Source organism: Cajanus cajan, chromosome 5 (genome assembly GCF_000230855.2).
Source record: "Cajanus cajan strain Asha chromosome 5, NIPB_CcT2T_4, whole genome shotgun sequence".
In the NCBI taxonomy this organism is placed as follows: domain Eukaryota; kingdom Viridiplantae; phylum Streptophyta; class Magnoliopsida; order Fabales; family Fabaceae; genus Cajanus; species Cajanus cajan.
Window position 1 is genome coordinate 23,495,993 of NC_138521.1, and position 12,396 is coordinate 23,508,388.

Genomic DNA, 12,396 nt, shown 5'->3' on the forward strand with positions numbered 1-12,396 from the left:
GTTATTGGTGCAATTAAAGTCTAATATTGTCATCATCGGTGTGTTTTCCTTATGATGACATTAGTATGGTGCCTATCCCATGTCCCATCAGGTTTGAGGCTCCGTTGAAGAACATGGTCCAAGACTCCTCCTTGATTTGTCCTTTTTCTTCATTTCCCAGAGCTAAAACCTCTTCGTCAAGGAAATCATCCTTTATCACATGGTGTTCATCGGTCAGTCCATTTGTTAGATAATCAGCCAAAGTGCTGCCCTTGATTGCCTTCTATGTGACATAGGTGATGTCATACTTTGATAACAATATCTACCATCTAGCAACCCTCCCAATGAGTATGGGCTTTTCGAACAGGTACTTGATGGGATCCATTCTTGATATCAACCAGGTGGTATGCCTTAGCACATATTGTTTTAATCATTGAGAAGTCTATACCAAAACACAACAGGTCTTTTCTAAAGGTGAATACCATGTCTTGTAGTCTGTGAATTTCTTGCTTAGGTAATAAATAACTCTTTCTTGATTATTGGTTTCATACTACTGACCTAACATACATCTTATGGAACCTTCCAATATTGTAAGGTATAGGATTAGAGGTTTCCCCTCGACAGGAGGCATCAATATCGGTGGGTATGCCAGATATTGTTTGATCCTGTCGAAGGCGAGCTGACATTCTTCACTCCACTCCATCGACTAGTTCTTTCGAAGTAGTTTGAAGATGGGAGTACAAGTATCGGTTAATTGAGATATGAAATGAGCTATGTAATTTACTCTTCCAAGGAAACCTTTGACCAACTTTTTTGTCTTTGGGGGTGACATCTCTAAGATGGCCTTGGCCTTATTCGGATCCACCTCTTTCCCTTTTTCACTGATGATGAACCCAAAGAGTTTTCCAGATCGGACTCCAAAGGTACATTTGTCAGGGTTTAGCTTCAACTGGTACTTAAGAAGTCGATTGAACAGTTTTCTTAGATGAACAAGATGATCACGTTCACTTTTTGACTTAGTGATCATGTCATCCACGTAAACCTCAATTTCCTTATGGATCATGTCGTGAAACAAAGTTATCATGGCTCTTTGGTAAGTCACCCCGACATTTTTCAATCCAAATGGCATCACCTTATAACAGAACATGCCCCATGGTGTAATAAAAAAAGTTTTCTCGTAGTCCTCGATGACCATTTTGACCTGATTGTGGAGGTATTATCCACAAGCATGTCGAAGTGCGGTAATGGGAAGTCATCTTTAGGACTAACTCAATTTAAGTCTCGGTAGTCGACACAGAATCGTACCTTCCCGTTTTTCTTTAACACGGACACTATATTTGAAAGCCACTTGAGATAATGAGATACAACCAAGAATCCAACATCCAACTATTTTTGTATTTCTTCCTTTATCTTTAGGGACCACTCAGACTTGACTCTTCAAAGTTTTTGCTTTAAAGGACAAATCCCCCCTTTATAGGCAATTTATGTTCGACAATTTCAGGGTTTGATCCCAAGTCGACCTTCTCGATTCTCTCTTGATGAGGTTGGATTATTCGGGCCTCTTGGTCCAATAGTCTTTGCATTTTTGATGAGAGGTCCTCCTCGAGCTTGAGTGATGCATTGCAGACGTTCGGATTTTGATTAATTTTGTTTTCCTTAGTCATGATTGCTTCTTTTAGGTTCTGTATTTGGATTTTTGAATTATAATGTATGAGAAAAGGAAGAAAAGAAATGAAAAATGGACAAATTTATAAAAATAACGTGTTTTATTATTAATTAAAAAAATGTCATTACAAGCCCTTTCAATGTGGAAACCCACGATCTTGGGTGGGAGCCATGGGTAAAAAGAAATAATAAACTTAAAAAACAAAACAAAACAACCCTCTAACGGAACCCTTGCTCTAGCGGCCTTTCAACAACACCACTCCAAGGTCATTACTCATCATGCTTAGGGAACAACTGCTTGTCGATACTAGGTGTATTGGTATTGAACTTCAACCACCCAACATTTATAAGCCCTACACATGAAGCTGTAGGGCCTTGCAATGTTCTACCAAATGTCTGAGAGAACCGAAATGGTAATGACACCGCTCCTTATGCCTATACCATGTTGGGTAAGGTGAATCCAACCTCTTAAATGGGGAACTCGTACCAATATTGAAGCCTTTAGAAGCTGGGGTAGCAACTCCCCATAGGTAGTAGGAATTTTATCCATCATCCTCTCCTTCCTTGGCTTAGTTTGTGGTGCAGCTCAAATTCTTGAGGGGCTGATCGTAATAGTGACAACGTTGACCCCTTCCTCTTTTTTCTACCCATAGGAATTCTTGTGGTTGTGGTTCATTGGGGCCTTCCCTATCTTCCCGCTCTTTAGGCCTTGCTTGACCTTTTCGCCCATAGTGACTATGTCGGCAAAGAGGGTCAATGTGTTCTTTATCATCTTGTCATAATAGGGCCCACTTAAGGAGTTGATGAACATCATCACCATCTCCTTGTTGGATAGCAGGGGCTCCACTAATGCAGCCAGTTCACTCCATCTCTATGCGTAAGCCTTGAAAGGCTCATCACCTTTCTAGCCCAAGCTTTGCATATTAGACCCATCAGGAATCAGGTCATTGTTATACTTGTACTGCTAGAGAAAAGCGTCGGTGAGCTGTTTCCATGTCTGGACTTTCCCTTTGTCTAGTTGCATGTACTAGTTGAGAGCAACATCATATAGGCTTTCCTGAAAATAGTGTATTAGGAGCTTCTCATTGCCTATGTAGGTGACCATTTTCCTACAGTATATCGTCAAGTGTCCTTTCGGACAGCTAGTCTCGGTGTACTTATGAAAATTGGGGATTTTGAAATTGGTGACGAACTGGATGTCCTACACCAAACACATTTCCATAGCTTCCTGAATGTCAAAGTTGTGGCCCTCCATAACTCTCAGCCTTTCTTCCAAGGCATTCATGTGATCTTTGGAAGCATCCCCAACATTACTGGTGCTATTATCATCTTGCTGCAGCTTGTTCATGGCTTCGAACATCTTAACCATTTATTCCTTGAGCTGTGCGAGTTCTTCATTAGGCACACGGTTCCTCTCCACTAAGGCTTCCATAACTCTTATCCTTTGAGCCCTTGTAAGTATAAAGTGTTGAAAAACCACCTTTGAGGGACAATGGCAGCTTCCTATTAGGCTTATTGAATGAGAATGTTTAAAGGAGGTCTTTAACAACGAATTGGTGACTCACCTTTGTGAAAGTGAGTCATCGGTGTTCCTTTTCGTAATATTTTACGTGTGACAAAGGTTACATTGATTCATTTCTTATTTTTGTTAGAGATTCCTTGCTAACCCTATATATGTGCGACATACATGTTTTCTTTTGCATATTTACATTTATTATTTTTTATCTTAGGGGAATTATAAAAATGAACAAATAGTTTGAACAAACAACAATGCAACAATCATATGCTCAAACAACGTACACCCATGAGTAGTCATGTTCAAATCCATGGTTTATGGTCCCTGTCAAAAGAAAGTGCTTTGTATAGGAAGGTTCTAATAATCCTCACTAGTCTTTAAAGGCTCCCAAACTGCCCCCATTATAGGGACCTAGTACCTCTATCGCCATCACGTGGCAAACTCATAGGTCTGACGCAGTATTTCAGGTTAAAGTAACTGGTTATCATCTTGAGTGTGATTTTTGACAAGGCTCTCAAGCTGCATGACCATTCTTGGACCGGTCGTACGTTAACCACTCCCTATGTTTACACACTCATGCCCCCGGGTATAAAGGGAACTATTGTGTACAATTGTTTATTTCAAATAGGTGTGAAATTTAAACAAATATACATATATCAAAGCCAAATAAAATAAATACATATAAAGCAAACAAAGTAAAGGGAGCAAATATTTGAACTAATATTCTTATTTTGCTAATTTCATCATTTATTTGGGCTTGAACCTCTTTAAGCTTCCCCAATGGAGTCGCCATCTATCGTAACCCAAAAAATTCCGATCTTCCCCACAAATGGTTAGGACTTCAATTTTGAAAATCTTATCATTTAAGGAATGCTCAAAAACCAAACTAATCCTCAATCAATGATTTTGAAAATTATTCAAAGTAGTCATCATCGATGTTTTACTCAAAACATCGAAAAAAGGAAAGATTTTTATAAAAAAGACCAAAACAGCCTTCATAACCAGCCTTGGGTTTGGGGTCAGTTATGCATAGGGAAGGTATTAGGCACCCTACAATGACCTATCTCGGTACTCTATGACAAAATTAGCACGATAGAGAATAAAAGTTCAAATATTTAGTTCCCTTTATTAATGATTATTTACATGCTTAATTTTAAAATTACACGATTGAACCTAAGATGTCTACATGGTCACTTTTATTTATGGCAATGTTTATGACAGAAATAGTAGATAATAGAGAATGAATTTTGTGGGAATACCTCTTGAGTGAGCTTTTATAAAATATGCTTTCATTATGGTGGACTTGAGGCCTTGGGAATGCCGCATTTTGACCTAGGGTTTCTAGGCCATTTTAGAAGTTTGGAATGGCTCGTTCCAAATTGGGAATGGCCTGTTATGGGCTCCTAGTTCATCCTTTTTGGTTTTTTGGGCCTTCTGATGTCATCCTGGTCCATTCTGATGTCAATGAGCTATTTTGATGTCATGTTGGTTCGTTCTGACATCATATTCAAGCCTTTGGAAACTCCTTTGTCTTGTATTAAAAACCCATTTCCTTGTTTGCATGTTCTGAATGAAATTAGGTGTCTACAACACTCTACTCACCAACTTAAGTTTCTTTACTAACCAATCACTTGGCCTTTATGCCAAAAACACTGACCTTAACAATGTGTCTTAAATGTAACAATACTATGATAGTGTGAGTACAACCAAATTTATTTTGTTTATTTTTAGATTCATTGTTCAAGGTCATCAAAATACTAATCCAATGAAGCATTGATTCTAATTAAGATTAATAGTCAAAATTCATGCACATTATTAAAAAAAAAATAGTCACTTAAAACAAAATTTCCAATTGGTTAGAAGATAAAAGAAGTGTCAAAATATTCCAATTGGTTATTGAAACAAGGCATGCAAGATAAAACTTACCTTTATGTTAAAGTGATGAGAGGAGAAAAAGAAGTTTCTTATGTTTTGAGTGTGTAGAGAGAAAATGAAAGAAAATGTGAGAGAGTGAAGGAGCTTTGGGGGTTATATGATTTTTTTAAGAAGTAACTACTCCAAAAATAAAAGGGATTTAATTTTCAAAATTGCACACAATCTGCTCAGGCTTTTAGAAATGGTTGAGCGAATTGCTTCCAAAGAGCACCTCAAATTTTACACTCAAAAAAGTGCTAAGCCCCTTAGAAAGTGTTGAGATGTTTTGCTCCAAAAAGTACCCTCTATCCTAGGGCCAAAATATTTGAGCCATTTTCAAACGAATGAGTGCTTAGTATAGACAGTGACTTTTTTGTTGTTGTTGATATAAATGGCTCAACTCTTTTGAAATGATTCAACTCTTTGAAAACAAATCAACCCTTTCAAAAAGGCTAAGCCTTTTTTCCCTTGGGACCATGCTTTTTTTAGTGTTAAGTATAGGGGACAATCCATTTAACCCTTTCCAAATAGCTAGGCAAATTGCTTCTAGAGAGTAAACCTTATTCTTAGTTCAAAAATGCACTCAACCATTGAGAAATGGCTCAGTTGTCTTAGGTAGAGAACCCTCTTTCAAAATTATTTAAATTCTGACTAAGTCCTTAACTAAAACTTCTTGACTTAATATGCTCTCTCATTTTCTTTCTTGCAAAACTCAAGACAACTCAAGTGACACAAAACTAACATATAAGCTTAAGATAAAAGAAACCAAACTAAATTATAAAAACAACCAAACATGAAAACTAGATAAAGGAAGCAAAACTTAGTTGCAAATGAACAAGCATGAAAACTAAATGGCTAAGCTACTTCCCTGTAAGCGCTTGGTTAACATCTTTAGCTTGATGAAGCTAAATTCTTTAATGATCTTGCAACATAGTGGTGAACCTTTCAACTTCACCACCCAAGGAAGGTTTCAACCTTTTGTTGTTCACCACCCTACTTCTTTTAGTAGAAGAATCCTCCAATTCAATTGCTTCAAACTTCTATTATTTACTAGAGAGAATTCTCAACTTATAATTAAGCAAGAAAAATGATCGGCTAAGCTTGAGCTCCCATTTGAGGATCTTTTTGTCATGATATTTTCTTTCTTTTTTCCTAATTGATTTAGGCACAAATTTATTTTCAAGCTTGTCATGTGATTTCTTTGACTTCTTCAAAATTTTTGAGATGTGATTCTTATCAAGTGTGTCTATTTTGAGGCATTCTTCTCTTTTATTTTAACTTGGTTGTTACTTATTCTCAAACACACTAAAGATAACTTCTTCATCTTGTGCCCTCATTTTAAGTTTTCCACTATCAACATCTATGACTACCTTAGCCGTTTTCATGAAGGGCCTTCCCAAAATCAAAGGGATCTCCATGTCTTCAGCCATATTCAATACCATGAAATCCATAGAAAATATGAACTTACCAACTTTTACCAAAACATCCTTAACCTCTCCATGTGGGAATTTGACAAATTTTTTTTAGCAAATTGCAAGGTCATTCTAGTAGGTTTAACATCCAAATCTTCTATTCTTTTAAGCATTGATAATGGCATAAGATTAACACTAGCATCAAGATCCATCAAGGCTTAATTTATCAACAGAGAGACTTCCAATGGTAATAGGTTTAGTGAGACTAGCAAGATCTTTTGATTTTGGCGGAAGTGGCTTTTGGATAATTGCACTACACCTGAAATCTAAATGAATAGTCTCCTTATCAATAAACATTTTCTTTTTCGTTAGAAGCTCCTTCATAATCTTGCATAAGTTAACATTTTCTCTAATTCTTCTACAAATGGAATATTGATTTGTAACCTCCTGAAGATGTCTAGAAACTAAGCAAATTGTCTTTCCCTGTCATTTTTAGAGGGAGCATCTGGATATAGCATGTCTTTCACAAGAAGGGTCTTGGTTACACCTTTCTCCTTCTTTCTTGCTTGATTTTTTCTCTCATTTTTCCTTTTTCTTTCATTTTTTTTCTCATGTTTTATTCAACTCCACTCCTTGTTCATTCTCATTTTCAACTCCTACATTTTTCTTGTCACCAACAACAATCTATTTTTCATTCAAATTCTCAACTATCTCTCTTCCTATCACAATGCCTCTCCTAGTAGTAATTATTTTCCAATATTCCTTGAGATTGAATTATGTGTTGGCTAAGAATTTATTATTTGGTTGATCTACCAACTGTTTAACCAATTGTCCCACATGTATCTCTAAATTTCTAATAGAGGCTTCAGTGTTCTTTTAATTTGATGGAAACTTGTCTTGGAATCGGATTGGATTTGATTCCTCTTCAAGCTTCTCCCTAGACCTTTGGCTCCTTGGTTCTCCTTAAGCTTCTCCAAAGCCTCCAATGGTGGATGAAGCTTTGGAATTCACCAACAATGGTGAGGAACACGCCACTCCTTGGATGAAGATTAACCACTTTAAATCTCACCACACTCTTGTATGAAGAGGATAAGAGAAATGGATTGAAGTTAAAGAGGTTAAGACTTTTGGAAGAGAGAAAGTCATGAACAAATTTCAGAAATATCTCTATAATTGCATCAAAAGTATTTACAAAGTGAAGGAAAAGACTTATATAGTGAGGGAGTGGCTTGTGGTGCAAGCTAGACTAACTATGATTCAAGGAGAACCATGGTTAGATTTCTTGCACTCAAGCTAACCAGTTTAGTTATCTAGGAGACTTTTGGAACAAGCTTCTAACTTAGAAGCTTGGGGAGCAAGTTAGGCTAGAAGCTTGTAGCACAAGCTATCCAAGTGTGTGGGAGAAACCAAGTAATTTCGGCCAAGGAAGGGAGCTAGGCGGCCAAGGCTTTTTTCGTTCACTTAATCCAATCCAAAAAAACTTAGAATTAGTTTAGTTAGGTTCACCAAATGATGGTGAGACCAAGCTAAATCAATTCCTTGGAAAAAAAAATGGAGGAAAACAAGCCTAATATGTAAAATTTAGCCTAGGCCCACCAAAGACCCAATTACTAGTTACACCTACACACCTTACTATTTGTCACCCACTTCTACTACTAAAAATATGAAAAACAATGACCCTTAATACAAGGTCAAATTGAGCAAAAGTCTCCAAGTAACATACCCTAAAATCCTAAAGGGATAACCTATAAGAAGAGAAAGAAAATGCCTCACAAATATAAAAGTAAAATACACCTATACAAGTAACTACTATGTACAAGTATCATACAAGGTATATACAATGGAAACTAAGGGACTAATAAGAGGAATCATACTCAATGCTCATGAAAAGCTAAGGTCTAATAAGCACTTCCTCTGTAGAAGCCTCCTCTAGCCTCCTAACCATGGACCTAGTTAAAGGCCCAATGGTCTTCAAGTGTGCAGCCTCCTTGGATGGTCCTCCATCATAATTGGTTGTGGACACCTACATGAACTGAGCGAGTGCCTCCTCCATTTTTGACAATCTATTTGATTGATTTCGAGGAGGTTGTCTCTATGATGGTCCTACTTTCTACTTCCACCTACAATACTAATTCTGATTACTTCTCCAACCTTGGTTCTGATTGTAGTTGTTGGAGAAATTACCTTGCCTCCCTGCATTATTCATATAACTAACCTCTTCCTTTTGCTTTGAATCAACAATGGTACAATGACCATTTGGATGGTCCCCTACACAAAAATCACATTTCATATCCTGCTTATATTGAAAGCGTGAAGATGATCCTTCTTGAAGCTTAGACATATGTTTCTTCAAGTCTTCCATTTGTTGAGAAAGAAGTTTGCTTTGAGCTAAGATTGCATTTTGTGTGTCTAGCTCTAGAATTTCTCTTTTGGTGGGTTGGCTTCTATCATGGTGGGCTTAATAATCACTAATTGCTAGAGCATCAATAATGTTAATATCTCCTTCAAAATATTTTATCATGATTTTCAACATCTTCCCACATTGTTAGACTTTGATTGGAGTGAGATTGTAGCCACATTTTTGGCTTTTCTTCTCAAAGAGAAATGGAACAATCTAAGATACACTACCTCCTCATCCTCCCCAGGTACTCCCATGGTGCCAAATAATTTGTAGAAGGTAGATAAATGAGTGTAGGGGTTTTCATGATCCATCCTTGCAAATTGATTAGAGGTGATCAATGAAAATAAGGTCAATTTCATTTCTACTCCTTTTGCAAGTCTAACTATGCTAGAGAAGTGCCTAGGTCCTGAATAACGAGTGTATTCCCCTAAAAGGCTTCTGGGATTGTTGTTGTGTGGTCCTTCACCTCTTAGATTTCCTGCATCACCTGGATCAAGCATTGGTACATGCTCTAATTGTTTAACTGAGTTGAAGTCGATGTGCCTTCCTATTGCGAATTTTCTTAGTTTAACTTCTTTTGCTTCCTTTTGTTACTATTATTCCCCCTAGTTGTTCTATCCATTTCAATTTCAAATAACAATTTCTCAACTGGAGTTTTACCGTGCATGCAAAAAGAATCTAAACAGAGAAGTTAGCATAAAAAGCAACAAATATTAAATATACTGCTATAAATATATACAACTTAAATACAAACATGCTTAAACAATGATAAAATGAAATTACTAAATATCTTGACACAAGTCTTTGACAATGATGCCAAGAAACTTGATGAGATTTTGAGGCAAACGCATTTAGTCATTGTAGTATAGAAATTAAATACGGATTGTCGAATCTTAGGGACTTGGAAGATACTTATAATTTCTGCCATCTTAGTAAAAGCTTGAAATATAGAGATTCACAAGTATTATGAACATGATGATGATCACTTTTATATTAAAATTATAAAAGATAACAAGCAAAGCAGTAGTAAAGTTGAGAGATAATAGTAGGTAAATATGTTAGGATTAAGTTTTCCTAATCTCACCCTTATGTTCTCCTAAGACAATGTACATATGATTTCTATCATCCAATGTCATTGATTTCATTAATATCATTCCAAATCAATTCCTTGCATTTAGAAATTCTAAGGAGTCTAACTCAATAAATGTTTCCATTATTCATCCAATTAGAAGCCTTGCATTAAGTTTAAGAACTTGTTCAACTAACAACTCCAAATTTATTCCTAGCATTTAGAATTACTAGGTGATTTGATTCAAAACAAGATCCAGAAAATGTTTTCCAACCAAAATCCAAATCAAAGATCAAATATGAGTGATCCAGTCACCTTAGCATTCGAAACGAAATCAAAATCACTAACAATAAATAATAGAAAATTGCACACGTACACACGTATATAAAATCAAAAGGAGTACATGAGAGTTTAATGGATTACATTCAACCCCAACAAAAAAAAAAGACCAGTCATTCATGTTGATGAGAGCTAATCCAAAATACATAGAAAAGGAGTAGAAGATCGAAAAATCCAAGAACCCCCATTCCCAATTCATTATCAGACTCCTTGCTTGCTCCCTATTTTTTGCACAAGTCTCTATAGTTATCTATTTCTCTCTCTTTCTATTTTTCCCTCCAAGTCCTTATATGGGAGCATCAAAATAAAACAAAGTATAAAGGGGAGAGAATAAACCACTTAACCCTTTCCAAACGATTGAGTGGTTTGGAGAATTCTTCATGGTGACAAAAATTTATCAACTAAGCCCTTGGGAATTTGCTAAGCCTATAAGAAACCAAAGTTTTGCACCACTCTAGAGCCAACCCACTCAACTCTTTCCAAACGGTTGAGCAGTTTAGCCTCTACTTCAAATCTTGCTCTTTGCCTCTTAAGGGCTCAACCTTTTGGAATCGACTTATCCCTTTTCCAAACACGTAAACAGATTGAATTTTTTTTTTGAGACTTTGGATCTTCACTAAATCCTACAAGACATAAAATAGGAGTTTAATTAAAATTTTCACCAACTCTTGATAAAGTAACTAATTTACACAACTATTTTAAAATTTGTAATAATTTAGTGCAAAACACAAATTTCCTCAAAAGTAGTTAAATAAGTGTCATGAATTGGAAAATTGGCATGAATTTATATTGTGAATGACCCTCATGGTTGCTTCCTTATTAAACTCATGTTACCTCCTCTTGCATATCCTCCATATATAGTACTAGTGACTCCTTGGATTCCTCTATCATTGTTTTCAGCTTGTTATTGTTTAACCAGGTTTGCACCCTGTTTCTCCTATCTTTGATCTTGTCTTACTGGTCCTCGACCATTGCCTTTACCTCTACCTCTATAATCATTGCAAAATGTTTGATTATGTTGAACATAATGATCGAGTTGACTTGTTTAGATTAACTTTTAAATTTTGTCACATAATGTCCAACACTTTTCAATTGTATGTCATTGATTGTGATGGAATTGATAGTGTTTATTCTTATCAACATTAAGTGGATTATCCACTGGTGGAGGTAAGGTAATAAGATTTGCACTATGAGCTTTTTCTAAAATATTTGCATGAGGAGCATTTAACGGAGTATAAAAGTCATACCTTAAGCCTTGTTGTTGACGAGGAATTTTGAATTTTGCATTATTGACGACTTTCAACTTTTCTATACCACCACTAGATTCACCTTTGGAAGATGATAGATTTCATACTTTATTTTTGAGCTTGATATGTTCTTCCATCTGAATATAACCATCAATTCGTGCTCTAAGTTTGTCCATGCTAACAAGCTCTCTTTTGCATAAATTGTCTGTAAATGGTTCGGGTTTGAGAGCCATTAACATGGGAGAAAGAGCAACCTTTGTATTAAGATTATAGATTTTTATTGATACCACAACAAAATGCTCCATAAACTTTTGTAACGGTTCATCATCTCCTAGTCTCATATTGGCCAACATTGTTGACATGATGTGATGAGGATGACCAATAATGTGTTATGGTTTGAATCTTTGAATTAAAATAGCAAAGGAATCAATCAATCTTAATGGTAATTATGTATACCAACTTAAAGCCCCTCCTTTCAGGGATGTTCAAAAGGCTTGACACATGATAACATCATCATTAGTATACAAATTCATATGTGTGATATAAACATCAATATGTTCATTAGGATCAGTGGTTCCATCGTATCACTCCAAACTTAAAGGTTTCCAACCTGTAGGAAGCGGAACTTCCATGATACCATTCACAAATGAGTGTCGTCTAATAATGGCATGACCATTAAGATAATTATGATCATGACTGCCATAATGAGAAAAATGGGTGTTATCATGAACGATAATGTGTTAAGATTGATATGTATGTGTATGAAAAATAGTGTGGTGTTCTTGTCGCCACCGGCCCGAAACGGGCTTTCGGCATTCGCGAAGGATGGTTGGACTCTTTTATTTGTTTAAAAT